Consider the following 26,404-nt stretch of genomic DNA (forward strand, 5'->3'; position numbering starts at 1 on the left):
TCTTGAGGAGGTGGAAGTAAAGTTTGGAAAATCTGCATCTGAAAGCAGAAGGAGTACACATTTTGTTTTGCTTTCCAGTATCGAAACTCCTCTGCCTTAGAGGGAGGGTGCAAGTGCACCCCCCCCCCCATGGCCTTTAGAGGTTACAGCATATTCAACATAGACTCCAACTCTCCCGCTTTCGGCGGGAGATTTCCCGCCGAAAGCCCATTTTCACAAAATCTCCCGTTCTCCCGCTTGAGATTTAATCTCTCCCGCCCAGGCTTTGTTTTTCCCGTTTAAGATGTATTTTCCTCCCCTTAAAGTGATCTTTCTCCCGCCCGCCCAAACACCTTTTTAAAAACTGGAATTGAATTTTCATATCCAAGCAGATTTCAAGGTAACTAAAGCGTCAAAGCTGTGTGCAATCTCGTTAATTAAGCGGGCACGAGCTATCTAGATAGCATCATCCATCCTATAGGCCCTCCTACGTTGCATATACCAAAGAATTGATAACATGACATGACATGAATTGATAACTATACATATATCATTAGAATGTAAAAATTGAGGAAATTCCTTCATTTTTATTCTTGATAACCAACTTTAAGCAATCCTACTCCAGAGATCATCATCAGGGGCCCGTTTCATAAAGGACTTGCAACTGTTGTAACTTTGCCATTATCATGATTATGGAAACTACCATGGAAACCTTGATTATGATTGGCTGCTGAGCCCTTTTACCATGGTAGTTGCCATTGTGGCAAAGGTACGTGTAGGTCCTTAAAAACAGGCCCCAGATGAGACAAGATGGATATGGAAATGTCAATTTAAGGTGAGGTAGTATTTATTATGTCTTTACTGGTTGATACGAATAAAGATATCGTAAAATTGTATGGTTTTGTAGATGCTTATCAATTTCGTACATGCATGAATAATGATATATGAAAAGAAGTTTTTTAAAACCAAAATGTATGATTTTATTCATTATATTGTTATTGACTTAGAGCCATCATATATTGAAAATCAGCCTGAGAAAGCACGGGGGAGCATCTAGGACCCTAAAGCTTCCAGAGCCCTTAAGTGGCCCTACACCCCGGCTGCAAGGGACTTCGCGCCCGTGATGTGCGCTTCTCGCAAATCAAGTTGGAGTCTCCAGTTTGCTTGGGGATCCAGGCGGAGAATCTCCAGATCAGAAGGTGTTTGTAGTTGGAGTCTCTGTATTCAATACAAATCAATAGTGGCAAATAATGTACAACGATTAACAAGTTGCAAATACAATGTACAACCTGATTTTTTTTTATAATGTAATTGAAATTTATTACACTGATAAACACACTCCTCTACTAGATATCTGCCATTCAAGTGATTTACACACACTGTACATATAATATAACTATAAACAAAATGATTTGTAATTTTTTTTTTTTATTCATAAAAAAACACTGTATAAATGATAAACAAAGTCAGACAGTGAACGATTTACAATCAAAACCATGTAAACGAACCTATATTGGTTCAAAGCAAGTTCAAATGAACATAAGAAATGCATTGCAAGAACACAAAGTACTGATTGCAAAAGAGTTTTAAATAAGTTTAGGCACTGCATTTTAGGCATACAGGTAGGTTTTTTTGGTCACTGGTTTTAGAGGATTGTTGCCCTCAGTGACTGAACCATTAAAATTGAAATTATTCATTTTATATCAAATAACATATGTGGCAGCAGCTTTTACACTACATGATATCTCAAATCAAAAGCTTAATATTCCAACAACTTTCATCTTTGATGGATTTTCTGAAACCTTTATAACTATATATTTCATTATTTTATTCTATAATTTTAAACCATTATCTCAAGGGTGAACTTCCCCCTTAGGAGGTAGAGCAACATCATGCAATTTGGCACTGCTCAGTGGTGCTGTGCTCATGATCAACTGAGCGAACTTCTTTTTTGAGGATATTTATTTCTTATGTCTAATTTAAAAATAAAGAAAAAAAAAGGATTATTATTAGAAGTCTTAATTCTGGTTCTCCTCCCCCAACCAAATTTACTAGCAGCAGAATGATGGACTGAAATCTAATGTTAGGGTCACAGCAACTGCTGAGAATGAAGCAGCTCTACGACGATGGATGGTGGCTGGTCTTGGATGGGAAAGAATGGTTTGTTTGAGGGCATTGAAGGAAAGCATATGATGAAGTGATTGCCACAGTATATAGGCGATAGGTCAATGTCAAGGACAACATTGCAGAGAATATGGCAGCTGTATGGAGCTAATAGCTGATGTAATAAAGCAAGGTTGAACTATGCCGTTGCTTCCTACTCTCATGGATATCCATAGACAGAAAATCAAAAATCATCTGTCAAGAATGGCTACTTTTAAAAATCAATATATACCTAATAGGTAGCCTCATAAGGAGCGCACCCGCAAGTCAACAATGAATATGCATATCGTGACGTCACAATGTTAGTATTGAATATGCATAACATGATGTCTTGCGGGCCGGAGTAGAGTCAGCCAAAAATAAGCTAGCCAACAGCAATAGACGGGTCATTATATGGTTTGACCCGGGACAAATTGCAACAAATGATTTTTCAACTGTTTCTGGCAGTATTTGACCTCAGAAATAACATACTAAAAATCTACCAAAATCCGCATCCGGGAAAGTGGTTATTTTCAAGATGGCGTCCAAGATGGCCACCATTCACTGAAAAATTGATACAACCGACTCATTATCCACCCTAGAATCCTATTTCGGTTTATATTCCATGGTCTAGGGGTAAAAAATTGATGATAGAGGCAAGAGTGAATTATAAGCCCTCTAGTGTACCTGGCAAATCCAAGATGGCGCCCAAAATGGCTTCCGTAGGCTAAAAAATAAAAAAAATAATCTATTACTTACTTAAGTGGCTTTAATTTGTTTTTTATTCGGTGGTTTTAATAGTAAAGCAGTACATCGGGACAAGTTACAAGGACAGCCAGTGGTCTGGTGTGTCCAAAAATCCAAGATGGCTTCCAAAATTGAGTTTAAAATGGCTTTAAATACTAAAAATGGACATAGCTCATGTCATATCCACATAGGACAGGGGCCGCGGAACGGTTTTCAAAGTGGGGGGGCTGACCATGCAAAAAATCATAATCATTGGGTCATTTTTACGTTTTTGTACACGGTTTTCGAAAAAAAGTGGGCCCCCCCCCCCCGCTTCCGCGGCCCCTGTAGGAGATATGATTTTGGTGTCTAGACCATGGTTTCAATGGTCAAATAATACATTGGGACAAGTCACAAGGACCGTCAGTGGTCCAGTATGTTCACAAATCCAAGATGGCTTCCAAAAATGGAGTAAAAAATGTCGTTTCTGAAAAAAAACATAGATTGTTCAATACCCGGGAATATGATTTTTGTTCCTATACCATGGTTTAATTGGTCAAATAGTACATTGGGATAAGTTTCAAGGAGGATGGCTGGTCAAGTATATAAAAAAATAGTATAAATTAGCCGCTGGTATTTACATATGGACATCGTTCATGTAATATCCGTCAAGAGCATGTACTTTTGATGTCTATACCATGGTTTTAAAAGTAAGAAAATTAGTTACAAGGACAGTCAGTGGTCCAGTATGTCGAAAATCCGAGATGGATTCCAAAAAATCGGAGTCTAAGAAGACTGCTGTTACTTTAGAAATGGACATAGTTCATTTAAAATCCACCAAGTAGATATAATCTCGGTGTCCACACTATGGTTAAAATAATACTTTTGGACTGGTTACATTGATATGCAGTTGTCCAGTTTGCCTAAAAATCCAAGAGGGTTTCCAAAAAAGGCATCTAAAACGACTCATATCACTCAATAATGGTCAGAGTTCTACAATATCTATCTGTAAGAAATAATCTTGGTGTTTGAATTGTGTTATGAAGGGTCAAATAATACATTCGGACAAGTAACAAGATAGTTGGTATTCCATTTTGTCAAAAAAATCCATGGCGGATTCTAAAATGTCATCAAATGGGTGCTGTTACCAACTCATGAAACAATATGATAGCTTATCCCCATGCATTAAAATGTAGGCACCAAAATTATTTCTTACAGATGGATATTGTATGAACTATGTCCAATTTTAAGTAACAGCAGTCACTATAGAACCCAGTTTTTGAAGCCAACTGGATTTTATGGCAAAATGGATAAATGCTTATCATGGTAACCAGTCCCAAAGTATTTTTGACCCTTGAAGCCCTAGTGTAGACACCAAAATAATATCCCCAAGGTGTATTTGTGCTGTTCTATATCTACTTTTAATTAACAACAGTCATTAAAGACCCCCATTTTTTTTAAACCATCTTCGATTTTTGGACCTACCTGACACCTGACTGTCCTTTCAACTTAACCCAATGTATTACTTGACCCTTTAAACTCTAGTGTAGACAGCAAAATCATACCTCCAAGGTGTATTTCTAATAAACTATGTGTACTTTTAAGTTACAACAGTCAATTTACACCCCATTTTTTTCCAAGTCATCTTGGATTTTTTAACATACAGACAACTGACTGGTCTTTTTACTTACCTAGTGTGTAACTTGACCCTTTAAACCATGGTTTAGACACCAAACTCATATTCCCCAGACAGATATTGAACAAACTATGTCCTTTCATGAGTAACGTCAGACATTGTTTTACTCAATTTTTGGAAGCCATCTTGGAATTTTGGACAAACAAGATCACTGACTGTCATTGTAACTTGTCCTAACATATAATTTGACCCTTGAAACTATAGTTTAGACACCGAAATCATATCTCACAGGCGGATATAAAATGGGCTTTTGCCACTTTTGAGTATCAGCAGCCATTTTAGAATCAATTTTTGGAAGCCATATTGCATTTTTGGTCATACCAGACCACTGACTGTCCTTAAAACTTGTCCTAATGTATTATTTTGACCCTTGAAACCAGTGGTTTAGACACCAAAATCGCATCTCCCGGGCCGATATTAAATAAGCTATGTCCTCTTTAAGTACCAGCAGTCAATTTAGAATCAATTTTTGGAAGCCTACCTAGATTTTTTGACAAACCAGGCCACTGACTGCCCTTGTAACTTGCCCTAATGTATTAATTGGCCCTTGAAACCAGTGGTCTAGACACCAAAATCACATCTCCCAGGCCGATATGAAATAAACTATACCCACTTAAAGTATCAGCAGTCAATTTTTAAGATTAATTTTTGGAAGCCATCTTCGATTTTTGGACATATCAGATCACTTACTGTCCTTGTAACTTATCCTAATATAATATTTGACCCTTGAAACCAGTGGTTTAGACATCAAAATCACATCTCCCAGGCCAAAGTGGAATGAGCTATGTCCGCTTTAAGTTTTAGTAGCCATTTCAGAATCAATTTTTGGAATCCATCTTTTTGCACATACACTGAACCAGACCACTGACTTTTCTTCTAACTTGTCCGAATGTATTATTTGAGTCACTTAACCATGTTATAGACACAAAAATCATATTACTGGATATTGAGCAAACTATGTCAGGGCTTTTTAAAAAGTAGCAACAACCATTTTAGACTCCATTTTTCGAAGCCATCTTGGATTTTTTAACATACTGGACCACTGACTGTCCTTGTAACATGTCCCAGTGTCTTATTTAAGACACCAAAATCAATATGTCCCATACAGGCGGATATGAAATGAACTGTGTCCATTTTAATTATCAACAGCCATTTTAATCTCCATTTTTGGAAGCCATCTTGGATTTTTTGACACCATCTTGGATTTTTTTGACACACCAGACCACTGGCTGTCCATGTAACGTGTTCCAATGTACTACTTTACCATTAAAACCACCGAATAAAAAACAAATTAAAACCACTTAGATAAATTGTGGATTTTCAGCCAACGGCAGCCATTTTAGGCGCCATCTTGGATTTGCCAGGTACACTAGAGGGCTTATAATTCACTCTTGCCTCTATCATCAATTTCTTAACCCTAGACCATGTAATATGAACCGAAATAGGATTCTAGGGTGGATAATGAGTCGGTTGTATCAATTTTTCAGTGAATGGCGGCCATCTTGGACGCCATCTTAAAAATAACCACTTTCCCGGATGCGGATTTTGGTAGATTTTTAGTATGTTATTCCTGAGGTCACATAGTACAAAAAACCGTTGAAAAATAATTTGTTGCAATTTGTTCCGGGTAAGGGTATTTTTGGTCGTATATTGACCCGTCTACAAGCCAGCCAACAGTTCCAGCCAACAATATTAGATATCTAAGATAAATCAGATACAGGGTTTTGCGTGCGCAGAATAGCACGCATTCTTTGACAAATCAAACAAACGGTGGGGTTTCCCTTCTTTCAATTTGTTTAAACAAACACGGGGCTAGTTCCCATGTCTTAGTAGCACTCCTGTTCAGGGGCGGCGGAGCGAAGTTGGAAGTGGGGGGCACAGAAGAAAAGAGACATTTCCTACCTTGAAAAGGGTATTGTTTAATGCAAGAAACGAAGCGAGCGAGCCGGAAAAAGCAAAACAAAAGCCCCTCCCCCCAAAAAAAACCAAAAAAAAAACCAAAATGAAAAGAAGAAAAAAAAAAAAAAAAAAAAAAAAAAGATTTTCTGGTTTTTAGGGAGCCCGCACCCCTATATAGGATGTATTTTTGTATATTGAAGAGTAAATTAGAACGAATGTCTTCCTAATGAGGGCCAATTGGAAGACTGCTCCTGAAATATATTTTGAGTGTGTGGAGGGGAGTTTCCCTTCTTTAATTTTGTAAACAAAAACAAAGGGCTAGTGCTTTAGTTTTAGTAGCCCACACCCCTATATACCCGATGTTTTTTTCGTATATTGATGAGTAAATTTGAACTAAAAGTCCTCCTGATAAAAGTCAATTGGAAATTGCTCCTGAAATACATTTTGGCTATGTGTAAGGGGGTTTCCCTTCTTTCAATTTGTAAACAAAAAGAAATGATTTGTGCTTTAGTTTTAGTAGCCCACACCCCTATATACTCTATGTTTTTTCGCATATTGATGAGTAAATTTGAACTAAAAGTCCTCCTGATAAAAGACAATTGGAAGATTGCTCCTGAAATATATTTTGGGTGTGTGGAGGGGGGTTTCCCTTCTTTCAATTTGTAAACAAAAAGAAAGGGCTTGTGTTTTAGTTTTAGTAGCCCACACCCCTATATACTCTATGTTTTTTCGCATATTGAGGAGTTAATTTGAACTAAAAGTCCTCCAGATAAAAGACGATTGAAAGATTGCTCCTGAAAAATATTTTGGGTGTGTGTAGGGGGGTTTCCCTTCTTTCAATTTGTAAACAAAAAGAAAGGGCTAGTGATTTAGTTTTAGTAGCCCACACCCCTATATACTCTATGTTTTTTCGTATATTGAGGAGTAAATTTGAACTTAAAGTCCTCCTGATAAAATACATCTTGAAGATTGCTCCTGAAATATATTTTGGGTGTGTGGAGGGGGGTTTCCCTTCTTTCAATTTGTAAACAAAAAGAAAGGGCTAGTGCTTTAGTTTTAGTAGCCCACACCCCTATATACTCTATGTTTTTTCGCATATTGAGGAGTTAATTTGAACTAAAAGTCCTCCAGATAAAAGACGATTGAAAGATTGCTCCTGAAAAATATTTTGGATGTGTGTAGGGGGGTTTCCCTTCTTTCAATTTGTAAACAAAAAGAAAGGGCTAGTGATTTAGTTTTAGTAGCCCACACCCCTATATACTCTATGTTTTTTCGTATATTGAGGAGTAAATTTGAACTTAAAGTCCTCCTGATAAAAGACATCTTGAAGATTGCTCCTGAAATATATTTTGGGTGTGTGGAGGGGGGTTTCCCTTCTTTCAATTTGTAAACAAAAAGAAAGGGCTAGTGCTTTAGTTTTAGTAGCCCACACCCCTATATACTCTATGTTTTTTCGCATATTGATGAGTAAATTTGAACTAAAAGTCCTCCTGATAAAAGACAATTGGAAGATTGCTCCTGAAATATATTTTGGGTGTGTGTAGGGGGGTTTCCCTTCTTTCAATTTGTAAACAAAAAGAAAGGGCTAGTGATTTAGTTTTAGTAGCCCACACCCCTATATACTCTATGTTTTTTCGTATATTGAGGAGTAAATTTGAACTAAAAGTCCTCCTGATAAAAGACAATTGGAAGATTGCTCCTGAAATATATTTTGGGTGTGTGTAGGGGGGTTTCGCTTCTTTTAATTTGTAAACAAAAAGAAAGGGCTTGTGTTTTAGTTTTAGTAGCCCACACCCCTATATACTCTATGTTTTTTCGCATATTGAGGAGTTAATTTGAACTAAAAGTCCTCCAGATAAAAGACGATTGAAAGATTGCTCCTGAAAAATATTTTGGGTGTGTGTAGGGGGGTTTCCCTTCTTTCAATTTGTAAACAAAAAGAAAGGGCTAGTGATTTAGTTTTAGTAGCCCACACCCCTATATACTCTATGTTTTTTCGTATATTGAGGAGTAAATTTGAACTTAAAGTCCTCCTGATAAAAGACATCTTGAAGATTGCTCCTGAAATATATTTTGGGTGTGTGGAGGGGGGTTTCCCTTCTTTCAATTTGTAAACAAAAAGAAAGGGCTAGTGCTTTAGTTTTAGTAGCCCACACCCCTATATACTCTATGTTTTTTAGCATATTGATGAGTAAATTTGAACTAAAAGTCCTCCTGATAAAAGACAATTGGAAGATTGCTCCTGAAATATATTTTGGGTGTGTGTAGGGGGGTTTCGCTTCTTTTAATTTGTAAACAAAAAGAAAGGGCTTGTGTTTTAGTTTTAGTAGCCCACACCCCTATATACTCTATGTTTTTTCGCATATTGAGGAGTTAATTTGAACTAAAAGTCCTCCAGATAAAAGACGATTGAAAGATTGCTCCTGAAAAATATTTTGGGTGTGTGTAGGGGGGTTTCCCTTCTTTCAATTTGTAAAAAAAATTAAGGGCTAGTGATTTAGTTTTAGTAGCCCACACCCCTATATACTCTATGTTTTTTCGCATTTTGAGGAGTAAATTAGAACTAAAAGTCCTCCAGATAAAGGACGATTGGAAGATTGCTCCTGAAAAATATTTTGGGTGTGTGTAGGGGGGTTTCCCTTCTTTCAATTTGAAAAAAAAAAAGGGCCAGTGTTTTAGTTTTAGTAGCCCACACCCCTATATACTCTATGTTTTTTCGTATATTGAGGAGCAAATTTGCTTGTGAGGTAAACGAATATTTTTACAACGTTGAATTGAATATCCTTCATGCAAACTTAATGAGACTTTTTATTTAAATTCGATTAATTATAATACTCGTGCGCGCTCATGATGTCGATTGGCGGGAGGAAAGTTTCTATCCTGCAAGTTTCGAGTTTCGAGTGGCATTTTCGAGTTAAACCATATTTTCAAGTTTTACACTCTTAAAAAGGGCTTGTATAGGGACTGCACTACTGCGGAGTGCTGATTTTCCTTTTCGAATTTGAACACTTATACTTTCTTCTTGAAAACGAATAGATGAAATAAAAAAGTAGATAAAAATATCAAAAAGGAATTTTATATTAAAAAAAATCCTTTTAGGAAATTGTAATAAATAAAAAAAAACTATTCCCGCATGCATTCTGAGCTTGAATGACCTCTTTATCTTTTTTGTATGTTTTATTTTTCTTCTTTTTTTTACAATATGCCGTATAAACAATGGGTAATTAATGATCAATATCCATTAATAAGTGATGGACCTGGGCATCTCTCTCACATTTTCTCCTACACATGCCTGAGGTTCAGCAATGTTCATGTTTCAATTTTTTGGTCCATTTTAGCAGTGTAATTTGTGGTTTGCAAGCGAACTGATTATTTTAGAAAAAAAAACCAATAGAGCAATGGCGTGATTTTGACATGAAATTGGATAGATTTGCACAAAGTTTCCAACTAGTGACGTGAGATAGCTAAAGTTATCTCGAAACACTACCTGAAAACATAATTTTTCCATGAAAATTGACTTGAACTTGAATTAAATTGGAAACATTGAAGAGAGATAGCTGGGTGTTTCATGGTTCAGTTGTAATTTAAAACATATTTTAAGTGTATAATATATAACAAATTTACAAATTTAGTATTTTCCCCATTTCCCCCCTCTTTCTCTCTCCCCGTGCCCCCCCCCCCCCCCCCCCCCCGTAGTTACGCCAATGATTATAATAGATGCAGGGGCTGTCATCATAAACATTCGTAATGTTTGATATGATGACAACCTTTCCCTTATAAAAGAAAAAGACTAAGGAACAAAAACGCCAATATTTGAGGGTCAACTTAAAGAGAGAGAGAGAGAAAAAAAAAGTGCAAGTGCAGACAAGGGAAAAAGGTGGGCATACGGTGGGGGGGGGGTTGGAAGGCTACATAATATCTGCAGGCACTTTCGAAAAAAAAATCCTCTCTTAAAATTACAAAATACATTTCGATGAACCTCTGCTAAAAATTTGGGGACATCCCGATAGACCGCGGGTCCGTTAGACGGCGGGTCCGTTAGACCGCGGGTCCGATAGACCGCGGGTCCGATAGACCGCGGGTCCGTACCGCGGGTCCGATAGTCCGCGGGTCCGATAGACCGCGGGTCCGATAGTCCGCAGTGTGTGTAAAATTATGATCAGATATATCAAATGTCATCGAGAGGTCCAAAGGTCAAATGATACGAGGCCATGGGGTTCTATCAGGTGCGGATCCATGGGGGGGGGGGCGGGGGGGAACTGCCTCACCCCCCCCCCCCCCACCTCAAAAAAGAGGGGGAAGAGGGGAAAAGGGAGAGAATAAAAAAAGAAAGAGGAAGATGGGAAAAGAAGAGAATAGAAAAGAGAGTAAGAAGGAGAAAGGAATAGAAGAAAAAAAAGAGAAGAAAAAGGGGGAAAGGAAAGACAAAGAAAAAAAGGGAGAAGAAAAGGGGAAAGAAGAGGAAAAAAGAGGAGGGAAAAGTAAAAGAAGAAAAGAAAGGAGAAAGGAAAAGGAGGAAAAAGAAGAAGAAAAAAAGAGGAAGGAAGAGAAGAATATCAAATAGAGAGGAAGATGGGAAGAAAGATAAGAAAAAGAGAGAGAGAGAGGAAGAGGGGAAAAGAAGAGAAGAAAGAGAGAGAGGGAGGCAGGAAGGGGAGGAAGAGAAGAATAAAAGATTAAAAGAAAAAAAAGGGGGAAAGGAAAGAAAAAGGGAGAAGTAAAGGGGGAAAGAGAAAAAGTGGAAGAGGGAAAAGAAAGAAAAGAACAGAGTAAGGAAAAGGGGGAAAAGAATAAGAAAAAAAGAGGAAGGAAGATAATAATATTTAAAGAGAGAGGAAGATGGGAAGAAAGATAAGAAAAGAGAGAGAGAGAGGAAGAGAGGAAAAGAGAAGAATAAAGAGAGAGTAAGGGGGGAAGAGAGGAAAAACGAGAAAAGAGAGAGGAAAAGAGGGAAAGAAAAGACAGAAAAAGAGAAGAAAAGGGGGAAAGAAAAGATGGGGGAAAAGAGAAGAAAAGGGGGAAAAGAAGAGGGGGAAAAAAGAGAGAAAGAAAGAGAAAGGAAGGAAGGGGAATGAATATAAGAGAAAGAAAAAAGAAAGAAAAGGAGATGGGAAACGGAAGAGGGAGATGTTGACCTGGACGTCGATTTGATGGCGCCAAAATGACGTTCGAACTATGGGGCGCCGAATTGATGTTTGATCTAGCGGGAGCGCTAATTTGAATTTTGACCATAATGCGACAAATACATGTTTCAGAGAGGGGGAGGGAGGGCAAAGTTATATTTCACATGGGGGCGCCAAGTTTATGTTCAACCGAGGGCGCCATATTGACCTTGAACTTAAAGGGCTTCATGCAGATTCATTTTCGACCGGGGGCGCAACATTGCTCGTATTGCCTGTTTATAGTGAAATATATGTCCTGCCCAAAAAAAATAAATTAATGCGGTTGAATTAAAATATCCCGTTTTTACGATAACAGAAAGAACAATGTTTTCGAGTTTTAACCCTAATTCTCCCGGGGTATTTTGATTCTTGTCATTCCCGGGGGGGGGGGGCCATTATGGCCCCCCCCCCCCCTTAAGATCTCGGCCGCCGATCGAGCGAGCGACGCAAAAATTTGCACGCTGGTAGTGTGCGATGTAATCTACAAGGCTGTATGGTGAAATTTTCCAAAATAATGAGATTTTATTTTATATGAATTAATTATGCTAATTTATGCATAAATCATACTTTTTGCACTAATTCACTAAATAAAGCTCCTAGACTGCTAATTTTTGGTAAAAATATTCTTTGTAGCATTCTTAACAATTGCAATAAAAAAAAACTTCGGTTTGGAAATCAATTTCTTATGTATTTTATTGTTTTATGAATTTCTTATGTATTTCTTTGTTTTTTTTACTTTTTGTTTTTTATTGTTTTTTCAATGGAAATCGTTCCAGACTTAATTCTGACCATAAACAAGGCAAAATTAATTAAGTTTAATCAGTAAAAGTAGAAATAATGATACATTTATGAATTTTGGCTAAATACACAATTTGCATTGGATTTGTACATGAAATCACGTTTATGAGCAATTTTGGGTCTGACATGCACTTACATAATGTTGCGTAATGTCGTAACCGTGTACCCGGGCGTCACAAATTTGGTCTCAAAATTTGCGCGAGACTTGAAAGTAAAAAGTCAGTAAGCGGCGAGGTCAAAAAATTTTGCGCAGCAGATATATCGCGAAAATTGTCGAGGGGGGGCCATTATGCCCCCCCCCCCCCGGGAGAATTAGGGTTAAGTCTGTTTAGCGAGATAGATACCCTGTTCAGGGTCACAAAAAAGGGTTATTATCAAATTCAGCTCGCGCTAAGCGCTCGCAATATTTAATTAATGAGGTATGCATCCTCTGCTTCAATGCACATGTAAGTGTTAGTGTTTTTCAAGTCAACATACATAGGCCGATCCAGGGGGCAAAGATTTTGCCCCCCATGGTGGCGCAAAAAGGGGTAAGAAACAGAAAAAAAGGAAGAGAAAAAGGACAAGCAATTAGAATAGGAATTATACCTTAGTCCTTCTTAAGTCAGTATATAAAAAATTGAGCTCGCGCTTAACGCTGGCATCAATAAATTGTTTAGTTATATACGCATCCCGACTTTACGGTTTTTTTATGCGAACGAGAAGCACAAGCTGAAAATATTTGATATTCTAACCTGACAACTGAAAATTTATTTTTCATTTCATCATTATAAAAGTTTTCACCTAGCGCTTCGCGGTCGCATTCATTTCTTAATACATATGCATCGTGTTCATCATAACAACTACTAACATAGGCGGATCGAGGCGGCCCGAGGGCAACCTCCCCCCTATTGACAGAGCAAATAAATTGTGAAAAACGGGGAAGGAAAAAAAGGGGGAAAGAAAGGAGAAAAAAGAAGACGAAACATAAAAGGAGGAAGACGAGTGAATACAATAAGGTCAGGAGAAGACTTGGAAAACAATTTTTTTTAATATTTAATGTCACTATATTAAAGTTTCGCTCGCGCATCGCACTGGCATTGCCTGTTCGATGAGATATATATCGCTCAATATTGCTCAATAGGCTGATATGTAGTTTAAAATATCAAGTTTTGATATCAATATACAAAACATAATTCAGCTCGGACATCGATCTTTCATTATTTTGTTTTATTTACCAATTCATGTTTTTAAGTGCTCTGGAAAATGAATCCTATTTACATCCAATTCTGCTCAAACTCGCTATTCTGTTTTGTTCTCCATTGACTGAAAGCATATCAATATCTTCTTTGTTAATTTCAATCGATGGTATTCTTGAAAGCTCACTAACTTCGATACTAGTTGTACCCTCACAAAATCTTTAATTTTAATCACCTGTTTTAGTTAATTCCAAGTCATATACAGTAATATTAAGTAGAAGTTAAATGTCATAATCCTGCACAATATTCCCTGTGCCCCCCCCCCTGCCCCAACTATTCGGAGGACCAAAAAAATGTTCTCGTTTTCTCTGAAAAGTGACGCAGCTTTTCCAGGCAAAGGCCGAAGGGGAACTTTTTTGCCTAAGAAGGGGCATGCTCAAGAGAAAGGTATTTTTTTTTTTTCACTCACTTTGCTTGATAATTTATTTTTTTGCCAAAAACTTGTTTTTTTTAATCCAATAAGAGGTAAAAGTGGAGAGTAGGTTTATACAGTGAATTGTCATGCACCCTTATTTTTTATGATTTTCTTATTTGTGTCTTATAGTATGTATGTATTCTGCTTTCTTTATTTATTATTTGTGTAACAGGACCTTTAAGTAAAAAAGTGCTTATTGACCATTGATAAAGTTGATAACTTGATGAGTTGATATCTATTGAAGCCCATGATATGGAAATGTGCTTTCCACCAGCATTACAATTAACAAAACATTTGAACATGATAATGGTATATACAGAATTAAAATTGTAAAAAAAATAGCAAACAAAATATGATTCCTCACCAGTAGACATCCCATACATATTGCAGTAATATATTCGTAATTTTACTTATTTTCATTGTATTCACATCCTTTTATTTTAGTAATTCTTCCGTTATAATTATCATTATTAATATTATAATTATTATTATTATTATATTATTATTATTATCATTATTATTATTATTGTTATTATTATTTTCATTATTATTACTATTACAATTATTATTATTGTTACTGTTGTTGTTATATTCATTACTCAATATTATTTCTATCTATTTCTATACCGAATGAGGAGTGTAAATATAACAAACAAAATAATGATTCCTCACCAGTAGACATGGCAAAAATATTGCAATAATAAATGGGTGTATATTCGTAAATTTCCTTGTCATGTTCATTGTATTATCGTAATTTTACAGTGGAACCTCGTTATAAAGAGCACTGATATGACAAACTCTCGTTACAACAAGGTGATTTTCCAGGTCCCATGTCTTTGCATTTTATTATTTTTTTTACCCCGATATAACAAGGTTTCGATATAAAGAGGTAATTTCTTTGGTGCCCAAGACCTCGTTATAACGAGGTTCCACTGTATTATAATTGTTATCAGTATCATTACTGTTATTATTATTATTATTATTATTATTATCATCATCATCATCGTCATCATCATCATTATTATTACTATATGTATTATTATTATTATTATTAGTATTATTAAAGTTACCATCTATAAAAAGACTCAATAAATAATAAATGAATAAATATGTACATACAGTATTGATGTGCTCAAGAACTTTAGAAACCCACTACTTACAAAAATCAAATAATAGGTGAAAGTGGAGAGCAGGTTTATAGAGTGTGGAAAATGCTCACGTACCATAGGAAGTTTTTTGTGAAAAACTAAAACGTTTAATATTTTATTCCTCTCTCTCTCTCTCTCTCTCTTCTTAATTTACAGAAATTTAAGGACATTCCTTGAGAAGTCGACGGGATTAAACATGCCACTTAAGAGGAAGAGAAAATATGTCAACTACAACCTTATCAAATCCGTGTGAACCAAACACATTCAGAAGCAATCTAATGTTTCTGAAGAGACATATTCCTCTGTTTGGGCTTCTGTTCTTAAAGATTTAGGATGGCCTGTGACAATTGTTAATATTAAGTATTTGAAGCTCATATGGAGAAAAGACAGAGGTCAAGTTAGGACACACACTAAAGCTAATTGGATGACTGATGTTGAAGGTGAACACAGAGCCTCACTCACTGAAAGACAGAGGAGGAAAAGAAAGGCAAAACCCAATAGATTCCCTAAGTGTTGGGAAACTGACAAAATGTGTCTCTGTCAAAAACCGTGGAAAGGTATTGATAGACGTGCTTGTATAGAATGCGAGAAGTGTCATGAATTGTACCACTTCGACTGTGTCTATTTAGAACAGTTTTCAAGTGAAGACTTGACAGCATATACATTCTATTGCGGCTATAGAGGCTGTAACACTGGGGAAAGAGTATTTGGACTGAAGGATCGAGTGAAAACGACAAACGCAAAAGAATCAAGTAAAGTCAATAAAGGTGAGGCTGGTAATGATAATGGTAATAATGAAATAAACCGAATACCAAGTACCCTGAAAGAAGGAAGTGGCATCAAAGACACTTTACCCCTGGATGACTCGAGCAGTGAGAATGATGATAACGACGATGTAGAATGCAATGTGTCTACGCACATTGAAGTTGATGTTACCAGTGAATCTCATACGGCAGAATCACAGGAAGACACGGACAATAAGAATGATGGTGACCGTGCAGGTAGCGATGTGTCGATGCAATCCGAAGATGAGGATAACAAAACAAATTATGAAGATGATACTAACTTAAGCACTGACGTGTCACCTTTGCAGGCTGACGTAGATGACACACCTATGGGATCCTTTATGGAGGATGTCCCAATTCATAAGGAAACCATAAGTGCCTGCACTGGAGATGGTGCTAACCTAACCACTGACGCGTCATCTTTGCAGACTGATGTAGATGAAACACCTATGGGATCCTTCATGAAAGATGTCCCAATTGATAAGGAAACCATAAGTGCCTGCATTGGAGAAGAGGTGGGTGATAATGTAGTTAAAGAGTTTCGCATTCAGAAAAATGCAACTTTCCGCATAACAGAAGAACAGTGGACAGAAATGTGTAAAACTGTTAAGACCAGGTACTTCCAGAAAGGTCAATGGCACGAACCTTTCATCAAAGGAACGAAAGAATCGAATCCTTACTGTGTCCTTATGATCAAACGCCATCGAGTGACCACAGGAAAGAAGAGGTTCCACAGCGGCAGGTCAATTTTTCACGTAGATCTCTACTGCAAATTCGAAGATTGTCCCATTACTGCCACACTTACAATGGATAAAAAGTTTACAGTAGATGTCACTTACAGCGATGACGTCGTTATGCATCATATTGGGCAGAAGCACGCACGGCCCATTCGCGGGAATGAGAGAGAAAAACTTAAAGAAGTCTTCAGGTATGGCCAAAAGCCATTCAATGAAAACATTCACTGGAAGAGGCTGAGAGTGCACTCTTCGATCTTGCTGTGATTTTGCAAGGCCGCAAACTGACATCGGAAGTTCAGAAAGCGAGCGAGAGAATGTCTGAACGGATAAGGCTTCTCTCTAAGGACAGAGTGCAAGAGGTGACAGAAGCCCATGAGTACAAAGAGAGTACAAGCATTAGCAAAGAAGAAGAATACACTGACAACATGAACAAAACTGAGGAAGAATATTTCCAGCTAGCAGAAGGAACGTGCTTTAAAACATGGTCCAAACGAACAATCGAGCGGGCGAAGATGAGTCTTTCAGTTGGTGCTAACACAATGGAAGACAATGGGAGGTATGGCCCCAAATTCCTCGAAGAGATGTCTAGGTTGCTTCTTCCCAAGATTCCACTCTGGTCTGCCATAATGCACGGGGACTTAGGGAGACATGGCAAATCAGCCCCCTATCAGAGGTACAATTTCGTACGAGGACTACGGGAACCATCCAAAACCACCAGCGTTCAAGAGGGAAGATTCAATCTCCTCAAAACGGTTATTCTACAGGGAAAATCAAGGAACCGAATAGATGTATTTTCAGAGAAGCTGATGAACAGCACAAAAGCAGTTCAGACACTTGCACTAAGTGATACCATCAAACGGACGAAGAGAGCAAGCGGAAAGAAGACAATCTTAGTAGAAGAATCATGGGACAAAAAGGTTCGCGAACCATGTCAAATGCGTGAGAAGAAGCTTGGAAAATACCAGCAGCAGCCGCCTTCTAGGGACATACCAGTCACCAAATCCTCGACACCAAATTCAGTGACCAAGAAGGATAAGCAGCCAAGGGAGAAGAAAAAGAGAAGCTTGCAACTAAGCGTTGACGAGGAAACATACCGGGAAAAGAAAAAAAATTCAAAGAAGGTACAGCAAATACCCTTTCCGACCGCTTCCCAACCTCATGAGCAACTGTTGGCTGAATTATATGATCCAGGCTTTAACTTCTACGAGAGCTGCAGAAGCTATCTTACAGGTTTCTGCTACTTCATGGGAAAACCAGCAGCAAAGGGCAATCACGGATTTTATTAGAAAATACACAAGCAACGGTGACGTTATGGAAGAACATATTCAGCAACTCCTTCAAGTGTTGTCGTCTTCCGGAGAGGAAGAAATCTAGTATGGGCAGCAAAATGATGCTCATGAACTCATCGCACGTTACCTTGGGCCTATGATGTCATACCTCGGACTTAATACCTTTGAGGTTAATCAGTGTGTGGTCTGCACACATTGCAATGAAAAAACTACAACTAGACAAGAATTCAGGGAAATCATTGTGCCTGTGCTCAATGACCAAGATGTGATCAATTTGCAGGAAGAGGTTAATAGGGCGACCAGGTATCCTGACGTCCTAGAAGGTGGGAAACCTTGTAACAATTGTCTGAAAGAAGGCTTGCGAGTAGCACAGAAGGAGTTGAAGACAGTCTCTTCATTTCTGTTGGTTGTTATCCAGAGAAATCAAAAACAAGGAAAAGTACTCTCACATGTGGAACCCTCTGATGAGATTATCATGACAGATTCCGAGGAAACAAAAAATGCAGACACCACGTGCCATTTCCAGTTAAAGTCGGTAGTTGTACACAAAGGAGATACATGTCAACAAGGACATTATGTAGCCATGGTTAGGGAACCTGAAGCCATCAGTGGATGGGTCCTCTGTGATGACCACATCATCGAAACGCCCAGGCCTGAAGACATATCAGCAGTCTATGACCAGAGTTATATGCTCTTGTATGAATACGTTACGTCAGAAGGGTCAGACCAGTGCTATCCAAGCAGCAGTAGAGTACCCAGTTAAGGGGCTAGAGGAACAAAATTCCAAGAAGAAAATAAACAGCAGTTTCGCCATACCCAAACAAAGACTGGCCTCAAGAAAGGAAGGAAAGCAGAAAGTTCCACCAGGAAAGATGACATTATCGAGAGGAAATTACCCAAAGAAGACGAAGAGCAGTCTAGCCATACCCAAACAAAGACGGGAATCAAGAAAGGAAGAGAAGCAGAGAGTTCCACCTGGAAAAATGACATCATGGAGACGAAATTACCCAAAGAAGATGAAGAGCAGTCTCGCCATACCCAAACAAAGAGAGGTCTCAAGAAGGCAAGGAAAGCAGAAATGTCTACCTTGAATGATGACATCATAGAGGCTATCAAAGTTAATTGCAAACGGTGTCCTAATGATGTTATGGCACAAATAAATAAAGTTGCTGTTTGCTACAGAGACATGGCAACATTACTGAGGGAAAATTGGCTGAATGACGTGATCATCAACGCTTATCTTGAGCTGATACATCTGAAGTCAAGGACTGATGGTAGGGCAGCGAAAATATACCCCTTTCTCTCCCAGTTGTACCAGTTTGTAACTCTGAAAGGTGCGACATTGATAGAGAGGTGGGCAAGGAATACAGATCTTACATCATACGAATGGTTATTGTTTCCAGTCAACACAAACGCCCATTGGTTTCTTATAGGCTTTCAGCCAAAGTCGAAGACCATTGCGTCATTTGACTCGCTGCATGGAGAAAATGAACTTGACATGGAGCTCGCAATAGATGTATTTTATAAAGAGGACTTTTAGTTGAAATTTACTCCTCAATATACGAAAAAACATAGAGTATATAGGGGTGTGGGCTACTAAAACTAAAGCACTAGCCCGTTGTTTTTCTTTAGAAATTGAAAGAAGGGAAACCCCCCTCCACACCCCCACAATATATTTCAGGAGCAATCTTCCAATTGTATTTTATAAAGAGAACTTTTAGTTGAAATTTACTCCTCAATATACGAAAAAACATAGAGTATATAGGTGTGTGGGCTACTAAAATTAAAGCACTAGCCCATTGTTTTTCTTTAAAAATTGAAAGAAGGGAAACCCCCTACACACACCCAAAATAAATTTCAGGAGCAATCTTCCAATTGTATTTTATAAAGAGGACTTTTAGTTCAAATTTACTCCTCAATATATATAAAAACGTGGAATATATAGGAATGTATATGAGTGTGGGCTACTAAAACGAAGGCACTAGCCCCTTGTTTTTCTTTACAAATTGAAAGAAGGGAAACCCCCCTCCACACACCAAAAATATATTTCAGGAGCAATCTTCGAATTGTGTTTTATAAAGAGGACGTTTAGTTGAAATTTACTCCTCAATACACGAAAAAACATAGAGTATATTAGGGGTGTGGGCTACTAAAATTAAAGCACTAGCCCGTTGTTTTTCTTTACAAATTGAAAGAAGGGAAACCCCACCTGACCCCGTTTGTTTGATTTGTACAAGAATGCACGCTTCTCTTCGTGCGCAAAATCCTGTATCTGATCTATCTTATATCGCGATATTGTTGGCTGGAACTGTTGGCTGGCTTGCTGTTGGCTGGCTTAGGCGTCTTGCGGGTCAGATCAGAGGAGAAACCCGGAAGTGTCAGCGCGCCAAATGCAAACTACTACATACAGCGCCTGGCAAGGAATAGTCGAGAGAAAGAGGTAAGGTTCAATCAAATAATAGAAAGAAATTTTGATTCTGATATGATTGATATTCAGACCATGTGTAGAGAATAGAGTTCAGAGGGATATCATATTCATTAGATCTGTAATCTCAACAGGTTTTTTTTTAATGGATTTGGATCCCCCTGGCCCTGCTCGGACTCGGAGCCCTGATCCTGGTGCCGGCTCTGTGGCCTGCGATCCCGGTAGTCCGGTCTGTTAGCGTCAAAAACACCCTACTTGTGGACACAGTGGACAAAAGCATGATTTTTTCTCCAGACCTTTGTTTATGTATAATAATTAAAAATGGGGTATGCTCCAAAAAATCTGGCTGCAGGAACAGTGAAAAAATGGGTGAAAATGTCAGAATTTATGATTTTAGATTGGTCTGATATATAGACTAGCGCTAGTGCAAAACTCAATAGCAGTGCATTATTTTGCATTGGTTTAGTTCTTGAATTCAGACCCTTTTTGAACAGATATTTTGTTTGTCCTCACATCTCAATGCACTAAATATCTGAATGCAGATGCTAAACAAGCCGAAGGGTGGCGGTGGAGGGGGTTGAATGTTGGTGTGTATGTACATATTTTGGTCTTGGTGTAAAGATGTGCAAGACACATTTTTTGCATGTGTTGCCATGGTAACAGTGTATTATGGCAAAATAAGGTTACAAATCTTGCAGTTAGAACTACTTCCTCTGTTTTCATCCGATTCTCATGAAATTTGGCACACTCATTGGTCTTGAGGTGAAGATGTCTAAGACACATTTTGTGTGTCTTTCGGAAATTTTGTTGCCATGGTAACAACATAACATTTGGTGAAAATTGGGGAAAAAACCTTACAATTCGAACTGCTTCATCAGTTTTAAATCAATTCTCATGAAATTTGACACACACATTGGTATTAAAGTAAATATGTACAAGGCACTTTTTGTGATTGTTTCAGAAATTGTGTTGCCATGGTAACAACATATTATATGGCAAAATTTAGGTAAAAACCTTGCAATTTGAACTACTTCATCAGTTTTGAACTAATTCTCATGCATGATATGGCTCACACATTGGCCTTGAGATAAAGATGTGCAAGAACCTTTTTTTTTTTCATTTGTCAGAGAGTGCATTGCCTTGATAACCACATATAGCCAGAAATGCAGGGAAAACTCATCAATTGTGGATCAATCTACTTCTCAGTTTTCAGCCTGTGCTCAGAAAAGTTTACACAAATATTCATTTTGGGTAAAGATTCACATTCAGTGTTAAAGGGGAATCCAGCCTTGGTCATAAAATGTTGTGTGGAAAAGGAGAAAAATAAGAATGGTGAAAGTTTGAAAGCAATCGGACAAGCAAAATAAAGTTATGGCTGCTTTAAAATTAAGATCCCTAAGGCTACTAGTATGTAGATTTCAAATTGATAATGGGTAAGTAAATTATGACAAGGGGTGAGGCCGCAAGGACAACTTTCCCATTGGCCTTGTACTTTGATTTTTGGTTTTCTCCTAAATTTCATTGGGGCCGTAATATAAACCTGTTAGTATAATGCTTTATGTCCTCATGAAAGAAAGATACAATTTGAAGTAAAACTTTTGAAAAAGACATTTTAGTCAATTAATTATTTCTGTACATGGAAGAGTGGTCCTTACCTTACATCATTATGACATCACATGTGCGGCCAATTTGAAGTCTTCATGGGTATATAGTGATTACCAATGTTTACAACTTTGATATATTCACAACTTTCTTATGGTTTGTCCGATATTGTTCAAACTTTGACCTATTGTCTGATTTTTTCTTTTCCTCATAAAAACAAGTGTTTATTTAGTTTGGATTCCCCTTTAACATCATAAAATAGCGCAGGGTATTCATGGTATTAATCACCTTCAATAATATTTATAGGTTCTTTTTTTGGGGGGGGGGCGGAGGAGGTTCTTAAAAACTGACAACATAAAAATATAGAAGGTTAAGGGACATGGCCATTAGGAACTTAAACACTCTTAAAGAAAGCACCCCTTCCATTTTTTTTTTTTTTTTTTTTTTTTTTTGGGGGGGGGGGGCCTTTAGAAAATTGCCACATAAAGAGTAAAAGGAAATAATTACAACTAGGAACTGACCCCCCCCCCCCCCCAAAAAAAAAGGGGGGGGGAAGAAAAATCCTTTACACTTCAGCGTATTAATTTAAAGCTTAAAACATTCTGGTTTGATAAAAGATCATTTCCAGTGCCCAATTAATCAACGTTTTATTTATCTCCTTCTACTCAGTCTTTGTTCATTTCAGTGTTTACTCTGACTTTCTTACATCACTTTTTGCACTTTTTACACTTTAGAGCTTTACCATACCTTCTTGTTTTGTTTCCTCCCCCCCCCCCCCCCCTCTTTTTCTCCCTCTCTAAGTACATTTTTTTTGCTATTTTAATTCATTATTATCTAGCAACAATTATTCCATTTTGAATGCTTACACCTACACTGAAATATAATACCATGACATTTATTCTTTTCTTCATAATCTTCTAAACTCTATTTTGGCTACACTCTGTCCTAAATAATACTATTAGCTATATTTAATGTCTAGTTTAAAGAATTGAAGAAATGGCTGTCATGATATTATATTTCGGTAAAGGTGCATCAAATTCATAGTTGCAGCATTCAGAATGGAATAACTGTTGCTTGAAAAAAAAATGGATTTAGTTGTTTTCCGAAAATCCTCTGTGAAAATTTTAGTTATATCACTGAGTTTTCCCATTCCTGCAGTTACCACCATCTGAAAGGGATATGACTAGAATATATGTAGAGAAATAAAAGTCATCATTTGCTCAATGAACAGTGAATACGTTCGTCCTTACTCCAATGCAAAATTATTTGCATTTTTTGTGACAGTCAGATCTTGCATCCAACAATTTTGCTACTGAAACATAATATTCATTTTTTGACAATTATACTGAAAAAATTAAATGAAATAAAATTGAAGGCAACAAATTATTGTGCACATATGCATATTTTTGATATGGTATGCTATTGAGTCATGGATTTGCAAGTGAATTTCTAAAACAAGTGCAGAGATTTTTGTATATATATATATATATATTTCTATAATTAGTTGCATGATTAAAGGTTCACTTTATAATATGTCAGAAAAAATATACTTGGAGAGAAGAGAGGGTAAAAAAAGGAGAGAGGAAACATAAGATGGTATGGTGAAGCTCAAAATCAAGAGTGATGTGATATAGTTAAATAGAAAGAGTAGGAATGGAATATGAATAAAAGACTGAGTATGAGAATATAAATAAACAATGATTAATTGGCTACTGTAAACAATTTTTTACCAAAGCAGAATGCATTAAACATCAATTGAATGGTCTGAACTCTGAAGTGCAAATGAATCTACTTACCTTTTAATGGGGGGGGGGGGCATTTTTCTGCTCAAAAAATATATCAGCTCAAAAAATATATCAGCCCCATTTGTTTGCGGGGGGGGGGTTAAGTTCTTAGTCATAATCCTTTAACTTTTACTTTTATGAGGTCATTTTCTAAAGACCCCCCCCCCCAAAAAAAAAAAGGGAGTAATGTCTCGCTTTAAAATACAAAGACCCCTGAGGGGCAAAGGCGTAGACTGGTTGAGCATAGGGAGATAGAAGTGGTATGGGGAGGGGTGCACATCTTGGGAAGGTGGAACTAAGGTTTGGAAAATCAGCCGTTGAAAGTAGAAGGGGTACACATTTTGTTTTGCTTGTCAGTGTTGGAACTCCTTTGCCAGAGCGGAAGGTTTCACATTCACCCAGTGTACCCCCAGCCTATGCCCTTGAGGGGATGCTTATTTCAAGAGTGTTAATGGACACCGCTTTTAACCTTTATTTTGAGGTCAGATTTTAAGGACCAATCCCGCTCCTCCCCCAAAACCTAGAAATATTACTGAAGGTGATTAATACCCCCACACTCATATATTTTAATGCAGTTTAGAATTTAATATGAATCTTTACCCAAAGATGAATATTTCTTCCGACTTTTATGAGCACTGACTAAAAAAAGGGGAAGTTGTTTGATCCACAATGAGTTTTCCTGCATTTCTGGCTATCATATGTGGTTACCATGGCAATATACTCTGACAAATGCACACATAAAATGGTTCTTGCACATCTTTACCTCAAAGCAAATGTATGAGCCAAATTTCATGAGAAATGGTTCAAAACTGATGAAGTTGTTCAAATTGCAAGGTTTTTACCTAAATTTTGCCATATAATATGTTGTTACCATGGCAACACAATTTATGAAACACATACAAAAAGTGCCTTGTACATCTTTTCTCTAATACCAATGTGTGTGTCAAATTTCATGAGAATTGATTGAAAACTGATGAAGCAGTTTGAATTGTAATTTTTTCCCCAATTTTCACCAAATAATATGTTGTTACCATGGTAACAAGATTTTTGAAAGACACACAAAATGTGACTTAGACATCTTCACCTCAAGACCAATGTGTGTGCCAAATTTCATGAGAATCGGGTGACAACAGAGGAAGTAGTTCTAACTGCAAGATTTGTACCTTATTTTTGCCATAATACACTGTTACCATGGCAACACAATTTCCAACACATGCAAAAAAATGTGTCTTGCACATCTTTACCCCAAGACCAAAATATGTACATACACACCAACATTCAACCCCCTCCATCACCACCCTTCGGCTTGTTTAGCATCTGCATTCAGATATTTAGTGCATTGAGATGTGGGGACAAACAGAATATCTGTTCAAAAAGGGTCTGAATTCAAGAACTAAACCAATGCAAAATAATGCACTGCTATTGAGTTTTGCACTAGCGCTAGTCTATATATCAGACCAATCTAAACTCATAAATTCTGACATTTTCACCCATTTTTTCACTGTTCCTGCAGCCAGATTTTTTGGAGCATAACACCCATTTTTAATTCTCATACATAAACAAAGGTCTGGAGAAAAAATCATGCTTTTGTCCACTGTGTCCACATAATTCCGCTAACAGACCAGACTACGGCCAGCCCGTGCCGTTCACATCTCCTGCCGGACATCCACCATGCCCACACCGTGATTGGATCTGGCAGTGACACCAAATCACGGAGAATTGTGGATGGGTGGCTAATTTAGATAAAGCACTACATGTCAAAAGGCAATTTGAAAGGGTATCTTCCCTTTCTTTTGTATCTAAAAGACACTTGGTATATAAAGAAGGTAGGTGAGATGTAAGTTTGCCACTACTAACTTAGTACTAGGCCTAGCCTGAAGTGGAGAGCTGGGGGGGGGGGGGGTCACTCACAGAAAAAAGCTGTACACGTGCATGTCTAAGAAAACGCGTAAAAAATTGTCTTTTTTAATGTGGAATACATGACGCATTAAAGGGGAAGTCCAGGCTGGAAATACCTTGATTTTAAAAAAATTAGAAATAATAAAGAAAATTATTACCGGTAGTCAAGGTTTCAGTTTTCAGTTTCAGTTTTATTTTTTCTCATTTCCAACAAAACAGTATACAAAATCCATCATAAATACATTTATAACAATTGAAATGTATAAAGAAACATGTAACACAATATGTATATTTATCTAAATTATACATTTGAAACTTAAAGGGGAATCCAGCCTTGGCCATAAAATGTTGTGTTGGGAAGGAGAAAAAAAATTTAACAGAATGGTGAAAGTTTGAAAGAAATCGGAGCAATAAAAAAGTTATAGCTGCTTTAAAATTAAGATCACTAATAGTATGTAGATTTCAAATTGGCAACTGGGTAAGTAATTTATGACAAGGAGCAAGGACAACTTTTCCATAGGCCATGTACTTTATTATCAGGGATTTGTGGTTTTCTCCTAAGTACCCATTCCCCTGGGGCAGTAATCTAAATATAACCCAGGTAGTATATTGTTAAATGTCCTCATGAATGAAAAATGTAATTTGGAATAAAATTTTTGGGAAAAATTACATTTTAGCCA

The sequence above is a fragment of the Lytechinus pictus genome, chromosome 9 (genome assembly GCF_037042905.1).
Source record: "Lytechinus pictus isolate F3 Inbred chromosome 9, Lp3.0, whole genome shotgun sequence".
Lineage (NCBI taxonomy): Eukaryota > Metazoa > Echinodermata > Echinoidea > Temnopleuroida > Toxopneustidae > Lytechinus > Lytechinus pictus.